This window comes from Mandrillus leucophaeus, unplaced genomic scaffold (assembly GCF_000951045.1).
Source record: "Mandrillus leucophaeus isolate KB7577 unplaced genomic scaffold, Mleu.le_1.0 Scaffold93, whole genome shotgun sequence".
NCBI classification, from domain to species: domain Eukaryota; kingdom Metazoa; phylum Chordata; class Mammalia; order Primates; family Cercopithecidae; genus Mandrillus; species Mandrillus leucophaeus.
Genome location: NW_012110141.1, coordinates 2478738 through 2491549, shown reverse-complemented (window position 1 = coordinate 2491549; position 12812 = coordinate 2478738). Strand labels below are relative to the sequence as shown.

The window sequence follows — 12812 nt, the reverse complement described above, 5'->3', positions numbered from 1 at the left end:
CCAATCTATCTGTGTGGTAGCAGCAGGTGCTGACTCAGAGAGGTCTGAGAGCCCTAGGAATGGGCATGGAAGCCTGCAACCCGGATCAACACTTTTCCTATCTGGGATTTCTATATAAGGGGGAGAAGAGATGCAAGCACAGGGAGACAGCTGCTCAAAGTATTCCGACATTTGGAGTTCTTACAGCTCAAGTTCCTCAAGAACTTAACAGTCATAGAGAATTTGGAGCAAGGGTACCTTGCGTGACCTCACGTGACCTTGGGCAACCTAGGACACCTTTGTCTGAATGACAAAAAGGTACCCTTTCTGACTCAGCAAATACCTAAGGCCTTGTACCTAAGGCCTTGTAGAAAAATGAGAAAAAGATACTCTGGGCAGACTTAACCCTGCAAAGAAAAAGGCCCCCTTTCAACAGCAGAAACAGGGCATGGCAGCTGAGAATAGGTTGGAAATCAGCCTCCATCTACCCCTCAGTGGAGCCCCTTTGTGCACTGCATTAACTGTAGAATCACACATAAAGCCCCGACATCCTCTTGACATAGACTTTATCCATGGACGATTGACTGGGATGGGTCTTCAAGGCCTTCTTACATCAAGAGGAAGGAAATGGTGAGGTCTGTAGAACCCAAGGTACTTCAAGCTACCCATGTTTCATCTCCAGGCCACAGAAACCAAGGAAAACTGGAATACTCATCCATTTAACAAACACCTGGGCATGTGCAGACCCTGTCTAGATGCTGGATGAAAAGCATGGTACAAACCTCAAGGACTAGCATTCCAAAGGAAAGGTCTACCCCCAACATTCGCAGAGCCCAAGCAAGAGAAAAAATGGTAGCCACATACCACATGCTGTGTGTGAGGCTTCTCCTCACTTGCTGGCCCAGACTGGGCACCTGCTGCCCACAGGTATCTCCACTAGCCCCTTCACCGTCACTATTTTCAGTTTCTCAAAGGAACCTGATATGGAAAGGCCAGGCTCATGTATGTCTTCTTTGGAGAAATATCTATTTAAGTCCTTTGCCTATTTTTGCCTATTTTTCAATCAGGCTCCTTATTTTTTCTTTTGCTATTGGGTTATAGGGGTTCCCTATATATTTTGAATATTAACCCCTTTTCAGATGTATAGTTTGTTAATATTTTCTCTCATTCCATCAGTTGCCTTTTCATTCTGTTGATCATTTCCTTTGCTCTTGAGTTTGATATTGTTCTAGTCCTATGTGTCCACTTTTGCTTTTGTTGCCTGTGATTTTGGTGTCATATCCAGGAAATTGTTGCCAAAACCAATGTCATGAAGCTTTTCCCCTAGCTTTTCTCCTAGGAGTTTCACAGTTTCAGGTATTATGTTTAAGTCATTAATCCATTTTGAGTTGGTTTTGTGTATGGTATAAAAGTCCAGTTTCATTCTTTCACATATGGATATCCAGTTTGCCCAACATCATTTGTTGAAGATACTATCTTTCCCTATTGTGTATTCTTAGCACACCCATTGAAGATCAATTGACTGTATATGCATGGGTTCATTTCTGGGGCCTCTATTCTATTTTATTGGCCTCTATGTCTATTTTTATGAGGGTGCCATACTCTTCTGTTTACTGGGGCTTGTAATATATTTTGAAATTAGGAAGTGTGATGCCTTCAACTTTGCTCTTCTTTCCCAAGATTGCTTTGGCTATTTGGGCTCCTTTGTGGTTCCATATGAATTTAATTTTTTTTCTATTTCCATAAAACAGTACCATTGGGATTTTGATAAGAAGTGCAACTAAGAGGACTTCATTCTTTTGCACAACTGTTGTGTACCCTGAAATTAGTCACTGATGAATAGAAGATATGTACTATCAATAGAGAGTTTCAGTATTTTCAATTATACTCCAAATGCTTTTTAAAATTAAAGCCAACATATTGATGGAAGGTGTGGTTATCTCAAATATAATTTTAGCTGCATCCAGATTTCCCTAGCTTTGCACTTACATATCCAACTGACAGCTCCCTTTAGAATCCTCACAAGCATATTAGAGATAGGTCCTAAACAAAACTCAAACACCTCTTTATTTCTGCCCCTGCAAACTTTCCTATCTCATTCAATGTCACTTCATTCCCATTTTTACTCAAGTCAGTAAACTTCATTTACAAAAATCAGTCATTCTTGATTTATCTCTCCTTCTCCTTAGTATGCCCTCCCCCAAATCTTGCTGATTTCTCAAAACCATCTTTTGCCCTCCCTCCTAATTTGTACCCCTCAGCCCAGTCACCAATATCTCTTGCCTAGACTAATATAACATCCTCCTACTTGGTCTCCCTGCTTCCATTCTCCACAAGGCAATAATGGTCTTAAGAAGGAAATCAGTTCAGGTTAGGCCTTGTGTAGAACCCTTTAATGTCTTCTCATGGTGTCAGAATAAAATCCAGACTTCTGACCTTGCCCTATAAGACCTTGCGTGGTCTGTTGCCTGCCTGGCTCTCCACGCTCATCTGATGCCATGCTTCCTCTCGCTCATCAGCCTCCTTTCAATTCCTCAAGTGCATGCACATGCCTCCCCCTTGCCCATGATGATTCTCCCTGGCCACTCTACCCAAAGCAGGTGCTTCTCTGTGGTTCAAGTTCTCAGTCCATTGTTTATTTCCTTCCTAACATTTATTGTAACTGGCAATGATTTTACTAACTACCTTTTATTTTTTCTGTCTATTTGCTCTCACTATAATGTAAACTCCACGAAGCCAGCAGCTTAACATGTCTATTAGGAACTAGAATGAAAGTTAATTCAGTTCAATGTCCGGTCCATAGGGTCTATAGTAAGTGCTCAAGAAATATTTACCAAGTGAACAATCTTACAACCATCTTAGAAATTCACCCCAATTATTGCTGTCCAGACTTCTATCAATTAGACTTCTAAAGCATAAACGAAAATTCCTTTCTTATAAGACAAACTCAAAACTTTCATTATACTTTGAGGACGTTTAATTCAAATCTGGGCTCCAATAGATATTTTCCTCAAATATTCACATTGGCTATCAAGTGGAACTCCATGGGGAATGAAAAAAAAAAAAAACCATCATGGATGCAAATTCAATTATTAAAAAATAATAGCAGTAGCATAACAGTACTCATGCCTTAATGTGGAAAATATTTAAATAAGATCATTATGGCTCTCTCACAACATATCTATTTAGTCTAAACTTCTGGTTCCTTTCCACTATAAATCTACTTTGTTTGAAATCTCAGAATGTACAGCCCAAGACTTTTCTAATGCTAAAACAAAAAAAAACCAACAACAACAACAACAAAAAAGCACAGTGATCTTTATCATATTTTGGAGTATTAATTACTAACAACACAAAAAATTTAGCAGATAATTTGAACTATATGTTATTCATCTATTCTTTCTTCCAAACTCTTTGTGAATCTGTAGCCATAATTTCTAAGCAATTAAATCCAAGACAGGAAAATAGTATGTCACTGAGACAAGAAGTAGTTACAAGAACTCCTTAGTAAACCATGTCCATTTCATCTGATCTTTCAGGGTCAAATGGTTTAGTAATTTCCTAAAAAGGAATAAACAATGAAGATTTTTAAAAACTCAGAAATTTTGAAAAATAAAAACAATTAGCAAATACTACCACCATCACCAACAAAAAAAATGAACCCAATACTTACTCCAAATGTTTTAAATCAACATTGCAATTCTTGTGTGCTGGAAATTCCTAGAATATACTCTGTTCTTTGCACATATTGAATGAAACTCATCATGCACCCCTTGTCTCCCGGGGGAATGCCTATCTACTTATCAACCTGCTGAAGAGTTGCTTCCTCTGTAAAAACCTTTGCATTTCCTTCCTCTGGGTTCCTGTAGCATCTTGGACATATGTCTTTTACACAGCAACAAATAACCACAAAGCATTGTAGACATTAAAAATATATGTGTGTACCACACCAAGAGCAACTTAAGGACTTGTCCACTCGTCTTCGTTAGCCCAGGCCCCAGCACAGTGCCAGGTACATAGTAAGTATTCATTCACCAAACATTTATTGCAAAAATGAACAACTCATGTCTTTTATTCCTTTTCCTAAGATCTATATATATGGTCACCATATTTTATAACCCTAAAACTGATAATCATGATGTCATAAAGGGTTTTGGTGTCATTTTTAGGTGCATAAAATAGAAATATGCTAGTTTTGATGTCCAAATACTAGAATTTCTAAGATGTTTCAATGGGCGACTGGAGGCAATATTTGATAACTAACCTAGAAAACATGTGATCTCAAGTTGCCATAGCTATGAAAGATGGAAACGGTGGTGACCTTAAATCTGTGGAATAGATATCTAACTCTGGCTTCTTTCTCATCTCCCCACTCCCTATGCTCCAGCCTTTCTTTCATTCAAATGACACAATGGTAAAGATCACTGACTTCCCAGCAACCTCACTAGCCATGAATTACAGGTTGCTCTGGTTGAGGAGAAGACAACCTCGGAGCACCAATTCCTGATGACATTATCAAAACTCTCTAGTTTTGATCAAATGAGGAAAATGCTGTCTTAGATTCATGAAAAAACCTGAAATGCAGATTATTTTCAGAAACTACACTTCTTTTCTTTTTTTTCAGTCACACACAGGAACTCCAAACATGACCATCAAATAAATAACAAAACTGGTTCACAAAGGAATGTTTTAAGAATGAACAAAATTGAATTAGGTATTTTATATTGGCAAATCTAAGAAATGTTTATGGTCTTTAAATTTTAAAAGTTTGTTTAAAAGTTGTTTAAATTTTAAAAGTTTTAAATTTTAAAAATTTTAAAACTATTAACTGTAGTACATCCACAGAAAAAAAAAATATGCAACTATCAAAAAAATACAAAAAAAATCATGCAACTATCAAAAAAAAGCCAAAGCATATTTAAAACATTCGCTGTATATTACATGGGGGAATAAAAGCAGTTTATGGAGCTGAATATACAGCAAGATGCTATCGTTTTATGAAATCACATATGCATATTTAGACATAGGAAAAGCCTGGAACAATATACATGAAGTGCAAACAATGGCATCTCAGTGAAGTGTACTGCTTTTGCTTATCAGAATTTTCTACAATTTCTAAAATGAACCTGCATCGCTTCTCTCATTAGAAGGTGTAATTTGATTGTTTCAGTATATTTCGTTCTTCTAATCTTTTTTTATATAATTAAAATACATGTCTTATGCAAGTTTGCTCAAAAGTAAATGTCATTTAACTTCTTTTCCTAATTATAGAAAAGGTCGATTGACTGTGTTAAAATTAAAGCAGACTTCTGAATTCTCTAGGAAAATATGAATGAAATAGGTGAAACCCAGCAATTTGCATGAATGTTAGGAAGACTAAATGGAAAGCTCGCTGACTTCATATACCATCAAAATTGCAACATCATTTCCCTAGCAAGAGTTTTAGTCTGGAAGATTTCCTAAAGTCTAAAACATTTGCTAATGTGCAAATACTTTATGACATACATATCACAAATTTCTGTGAGCAACCATTCCACATATTTTCCCAGTGTTATCTATCACTGTTAATAAACATTCACTGACTTGTTTCTCAGTGAACTGGTATTAGGAAAGACAGAGAAACTATTGTCTCTTTCCTTCAGAAAATCTGCCCTAAAGATAGGGGTTTATTCCATACATTATATATATTCTTCGGGTTTCCATTTATTTAAGTTACCAGTTTTCTGAATAAATAACTTTACAATTTTATAGAGAATTCCTTTCTAATCCTCACTACTTTTTGTGATAAGAACTACTCCCATTTAACAGATGAAAAGACTAAGACACACAAAGATTAAGCAATTTGCCTAAAATCAGAAAGCTTGGAAGTTAGAAGGTTAGGTGTGGAATGCAGTTCTACCAGCCTGTAGAGACACACACAGTTGTTTTAACCATTAAAACACACACACACACACACACACACACTCTCTCTCTCTCTCTCTCTCCCCCCCCCCACTCTCTCTCTCTCTCTCTCTCTCTCTCTCTCTAACAAAGTAAGGAGTACAGGCAGAAGGTAGTACACTGATTCAGAGGAAAACCGATACTACCTACAGCCGGAAGGATCAGAGGACATTCCATGGAGTACACAGCACTTGACTGACGTCTTGAAAGAAAGAAACGCATCATCAGGAGAGATAAGTAGTTCCAGGAGAAGGGATTTTTTCCCTGCTGCTTACAAATATGGCTTGGATGTCCCTCAGTCCTCTTTTGTAAAGGATCCAGACAGACTTCCCAACCCACAAGAAGGAACCTGACGATATTCTATGATTAGAATGAAATCTTAGCAATTCAAAGTGAGGAAAATATTGTTTCTTTCCTATCATTACTGGTCCTCCCCTCTCCCACTATTCAGCAATAATTTTACAAAGGAATAGGGAAAAATCTGCTCCTGAATAAAACCTAAGAGGACAATGAACTATTTTTTTTCTTTTTTTTTTCAATTTACAGCACTCACTGAAGAGAAAAATGTCTCGGGTTAGGAAACTGGGCCAAAGTTACAGAAATAATTGTGTCATGGGTGTGGAACTACATTTCAATTTATAAGTGGAAAAAAGCCATCAGGAGAAATAGATGACAAGGGAATAAGATGAACCAGACAAACCCATGAAGGAAGGAAGTCAGTAAGCCCTTAGCTTGAACAGTTTACTCATGTTTGGAGTGAAAACATTTACTTACAAAATTGTTCCCTCTCACAATAATGCCAAAGAAAGAAAGAAAGAAAAGAAACTGTCATTTATCCTTGATTATTCCCCCAAGCTATAATTATATATGTGTAAAGGAGTATTTCTTGTGAAACACTTAATACCAATCTACCAATAAAACGGGAGGAAGATGACCTTTCGCTTCAGTTCCTTTTTAACCTCAAGAATCTAGAAGAACCCACATCCTTCTTTAGCCATCTGGCTGTCTCTAGTTGTGCTCACTGTACTCTGTTTTAACTCCACTCAAGTCAGGCTCCAACTGCACAACCCCACCGCAATGACTCTCACACAGGTGACTTGTAACCTCTATGTCAACACATCCAACGCTCAGTGATTAGACTTCATCTCACTTGTCTGATCAGCTGCAACTGACACACCAGCACTCCATCTTCTCTCACATGTCTTCTTCACATGGTTTCTAAAGCGCCGTGCTCTCTTGGTTTTCCTACCTCTCTGATTCCTCCAGCTTGGTTTCCTTTTCCTGATCTTTCAATGTTATAGAATGCTTTAAGGTTCAGTTCTTAGTCTTTTCTTTAATGACACTTTTCCCTTAGTCATCCCACCTACTCTCCTGACTTCACCATCCACAGGCAGATGACTCACAATTGTGTATTTCAGTCCAGCCCTCTTTCCTGAACTTGACTCAGGTATCTAACTGCTTACTTGATGCCTCCACTTGAATGTCTAATAAAGATTGCTTACTTAACATATACAAAACTCAGCAGCTAATGCCACTCACCTCCACAGCCACAGCTCCTCCCCATGCCAAAAAATATTCTACTTCACCCATAGATTTCCATATTTCAGCTGATGGCAACTCCAATCCTTCCTGTTGTTCAGGACCCAAACCTTTCAGTTATCCTTAACTTCTCTCCCTCTTATGCCCACCTTAAATCTACTAGCAAAATCTGTTGGTCTGTCTTCAAAATATATCTAGAATTTAGCCACTTCTTCCACCTCCACTGCTACCACCCTCATCCACGCTATCATCATCTCTTACCTGGATTGCTGGATAGCCTCCTAATTGGTCCCCCTGCCTCTATCACGCCCTCAAGAGTCTAGTCTCAACACAGCAGGAGTGATCCTTTTAAAATCTAAGACAGATCACGTCACTCCTGTGCTCAAAGCTCTGCGATGGCTCTCATCTCACCCATAAAGCCAGTGTCCTTCATACAAGATACTATGCCACCTGTGTTTGCAATAATCCTCACTATTGCCCACCTCTCTAACCCCCACTAACTATTTTTCCCTTCAACGACTCTGCTTCAGCCATCTTGAGCTCCTGTTCCTTACACTATATGTGTATACACATATACACACACACACACTTTGTGTGTATATATACATAGTAATTTACTTATTTTTATGTTTGGTACTGCCCCTCCTTCTACCCTGTTAGAATGTATGCAAAATGTGGGTCTGTTTTGTACACTGAAGTATCCTAAGAGACTGGCCCAGTGTGAGGCACATAATCAGTGCTTTAATCAAAATTGCTTAATGAATGAGTTTCTAGTCTCTTAGCAAACTATAAAGGGCTCAGCCATGTGACTGAACTTGTTCCACTCAGAATCTTACTACATTCCTTTCTCTTAAAAGACATGTGTGCCACCGCAAATGCTGAATAAATGCTTGTTGAATGAACTTCTAAATGGCACTGTGATTGTAAATGGAAGAAATAAAATCTCACCACAAATACTGTGAAATCAACAAAACAAAACAAAAACTGTGTACCATTTGTTCATCCATTTATCCATCTATTAATTCATCTATCCAACATAAATTTAGGAAACTATAATGTGCTCTGCATTATCTCCCTGTGTTAGGGGCATAAATAAAAGGCTTAGTCCCTATTTTTGCATGGGGCAGAGAGAAAAGAAACCATACAAATACAATTCAGACTATTAATTGCCTTTACAGAGGGAAGCCCTGGGAACAACAGGATCACAGAAGAAAGCACCTAACTGACCCAGGTTGTAGAGGCAGAGGCCATCAGGAAAGACGTGCCCCTTGAACTAAATTTTTAAGGAGTTAGTTAAGGAAAGAGAGTTGGCAGGGGTTGTGGAGGAAGGAGGAAGAAGATGCCATTTTAAGCAGAGGACACAGCTTGTCTGAAAGCACAGCCAGTAAGCATACACAGAAAGCACTGAACTCCAGGCAGCTCAGTTGGCTAGAGTCCTGGAATCCAGGGGATATGTTGAGGTGGAGAGGTCTTTTACTCATACTGCATAGTTTCATTTAAACTTGAACTTAAGGGGTAGTCATTACAGTTGCATTTTCAAGTTCGCATTTTAGAAACATCTGAAAGCAAGTAGTATGGTAAACGGGGCCTTGAGAAAGACTATATAAAAAAGGTATGAAATTTAAATTCAGAGTTAGAAATGCAATATAAATTGGCAAAGAGCATCAGGAATTTTAATTCTTGACTCAAAGTAACCTGACAATTATAATTATATTATTTACCTTTTTTCCCCCAGAGGACTCAAAAGAAGAGAGCATTGAGGGAAAGAGACTCCAAGAAATTCTTAAACAACACATCCTGATTCAAATCCAAAACCTAAATGAAGTGAAACAAACAATGAAGAAAACCACCCCAATGTCATTCTTTACTCAACAGGGAGCTCACAATGATAGTCCAAGAGAACATTTACAGTGCCAAAAGAAATACCCAATCCATCCATCATCCCCTCACTCCCACTCCCTCCCAAACATCTCATATTTTCCTTCCCAAAAGATACCAATACTCAACAGCTATTTGTCACTCCCAAGTTCTGATAATCCTCTTGGCATCTCAACATTAAAATCTTTCTTTGTCCTTAAAGCAAGAGAAAAGGATTGTCGAATCCCAGGAGCGATTACCTCAAACAACCATTTTACTCTGCTGGGGCACAAAAGATCTTTCTCAATTGTATTCTTTCACAACATGCCTTGCTAGCCAAGCCTTAAGAGGTTAGTTTGGTTTGGGGGACCACTGTAGGCAATTGGAAAAAAACCAGAATTATACCTGGCATTGATACAGAACTGAACTTCTGCAGGTAAACAAAAGCAATAGGTCGTGTTCTCTAGTTTCAGTCATGTTGCCTTAAAATTTGTAAATGAGTATTTTTTACATCTCCCTGAGTATTTATTCTAGAAATTCAAAAAGGAGAAACAGAAATCAGGCACAAAGAGGTCCTAGGTACAAGTACCAAATACTTACTTCTTAGGGCAGCACTTGAAATCTGGACCGCTGATGCAAAATCAAAGCACAGCACACTTTCTATATAGGTCAATAGTACCTACATAGGTATATGCATAGTTCAAGCATCATTTACAAAGCCCAAGTTTCTGTTTAAGAAAACGAAGGGAAAATTGGAAGAAAATCTAAAATGGGAGGAAAGCTAAATATGGCTCCAGGAATGCAGAAAGAGGTCCACAAGGGTGAGTGAGTGGGTGGGGGTGGGGGTGTGTGTGTGTGTGTGTGTGTGTGTGTGTGTGTGCGCACGCATGCTCATGTGTGTCTGGGTATACATACACAAGACCCCAGTATTTGACATTATCTGCCTAACCTTATTCTGTTATAAAATTATTTTCACAAACAAGCAACATATAGAACAAAAAGTCACTGTTGAACTGATTTCTAAATATTTACTAAACTTCTAAAAATAAGACTGAACTTTTGGAACTGTGACTTTTGATGGTTTTTTCCAAAATGTCTAATGTAAGTATGTGATAGTGTGAAACTGGGAGTCTAATCACCAATTCTAGAATGTTTTCAAAGGGAAGTTTTCCTTTTTTGGATCCTCTTATTCACCAGTGAATTGATTTTTCTATGAAGCAAAGTTTTTAAAAAGTAAAGTTTCTCAAAGATTGCTCAATTCCTCTGAATTTAAATCTCTACCTCTGGGGAGAGTTTCTCATAGAGAAAGAAGAGGTAAGCGTGATCCTTCTTTGAATCTTGGTGTTATATTTTTCCTTTTAAAAAATGCCACATTTTTAACTTACAGAGTTTTTTAGGAGAAAGGAGGGAAGGGGAGGGTCAAACTGGTTCTTGTCTTTGTTTCCCTAGGAATGACAATCTAGGAACAACCAAGGATACTGTATAAATTAAATATAACTGTTTATATATATGTATACATTTAAAGAAAACAAAAAAATCTAAAATTCGTGGGATTGGTAATTTCAAATTTCAAATATAAAGTCAGTTAAAAAATAGGTAAAGCAGAGCAGGGCAGGACCTGTTCATAATGTGGAGCAAGCATCAGGCGCCACGAGGAGTCAGGCTGGGTATTCAAGGGAGGGATACTTCAGGCTCATGTAGTAGAGGAAGATTGAGCCTGGTCTTGAAAGATGGAGTTGAAAATCTGCAGAGTCCTGAGGCTTTCAGACTGAAAAAGGCTTTCCTTTCTCACTTGACAATCACAGTCTATCATGATTTATAGACTTTTCTTGATCAACTCCTCTGAAGATATTTTCCTGGAGAAACACTGGAAAAGTGTGGTATACTGTTCTGTTTGTGATCACTTTTTTGAGGTGCAAGAATAAACTGCTGAGGCAGAAAATGTGCCTCCAGTTATCCCTACCCCTCACCACTGTCTCTTAAGTGTTTACCATCACAAGACCTTTTTTTGTGGCTATGATCCAGATGGAGGTCTCCTCTCTATTTGTCACTGAGTTTCTTCACCAAGTAGTAGACACATTTCAGGATTATTTTGGAGACTGTTCAGAATTAGTGATCAAGGACAATGTGGTTGTGGTTTATGCAGCATTAGAAGAGATGCTTGGCAATGGGTTTCCAAGCTGACTCATTGGCTGCCGAGTTGAATATCCTCAAAGAACTGCCAAAGTCTCCCACTATCCTTTGAACAGTTGTCAACATCATTACAGGAAGCACCAATGTGGGTGACCAACTTCCCACTGGATAACTGTCAGTGGTGCCTTGGCGAGGTACTGGGGTGAAATACACTAACAATGAGGCCTATTTTGATGTGATTGAAGAGATTGATGCCATTATTGATAAATCAGGTTCTACAATTGCAGCTGAAACCCAGGGAGTGATTGAGGCTCTGTCAAGCTGATTGGAATGCCAGACCTTACACTTCCCTTCATGAACCCTAGGTGGTTGGATGATGTCAGCTTCCATCCTTGTGTTTAAGTGCTGGGAATCTGAGCATATCCTTTCATCCCTCCTGATGGAAATTTCCACCTGCTCTCTTATCCTGTCAGTGCACAGAATCTGGTTGCAATCCCAGTGTATGTCAAACATAATATCAGTTTCTGAGACAGTAGTTTACTTGTATGCTTTGGAATAATGATGGGACCCAAGCAGGCAATGGGGAAGACCACAGAGGGAGTGACAGTCACCAACCAGATGCCCAAAGGGGTACTGAACATGAGCCTGACTCCACGACAAAGGATGCACACGTTCAGCCCAGTCACAGAGATGCTGTTTTGGGATGTGGGAAAAACAAATCGCCACAAGCTACCAAGTTTAAGGAAGATCATGAGTCTTCACGTTGGAGATTCCAAACCAGAACCATGGTTCTATGGAACCACTATTTCCTTCTATACACTTTAATTTTTTACCTATTACTTAAAAAAACAAAACAAAACAAAACAAAACAAAACCTTCCTGATATCTTCCTCTAATACGATAAAATTAACTTGCAGTTAAGATGCAGCAGCTGATTATTTCTGGACTTAAGGTCATCTGGATATGTATGGAGAAAAGTACAAATCCTTTAACGGCATAAAATACATGACCAAAGCTAGAAAGTTCCAAGTTTAAACCTGAAGGGAGAGTTTGCAGAGGGAAGAGTCATGAACACTTTTTCAGTCTTACTTATCTAAAAGTAAAAAGTATCAGCCTGTCTCCTAGGACAGTACCCTCCTGGGCCCACTCACTCCTTTTCCTCCTTAGCCTGCAGTGCTGTGGAACTAATCAAGGGAGGAAAGGGTCACCAGGGAGAACTGGACAGAACTGAAACACAGCATAACCAGTTCTCAAGGACAAGGTGTGTGACGGGGTTGGAGATACTTGATGCTTGCGTAACCATTTTTAACATGGTTTCTACTGAAAAAGACCAACGTTTGCTGCTTGCTTGGCTTTAATTATCT

The 12812-nt window shown here is 38.6% G+C and overlaps 1 protein-coding gene and 1 pseudogene across 3 annotated transcripts in view; one reads left to right on the top strand and one right to left on the bottom strand.

Annotated features, from left to right (window-relative positions):
* The window catches only part of PIP5K1B (phosphatidylinositol-4-phosphate 5-kinase, type I, beta), a 316932-nt gene that overhangs the window by 221254 nt on the left and 82866 nt on the right, over positions 1-12812 (bottom strand). The window lies entirely within an intron of this gene.
* Positions 11127-12483, top strand: LOC105532067 (annotated as a pseudogene).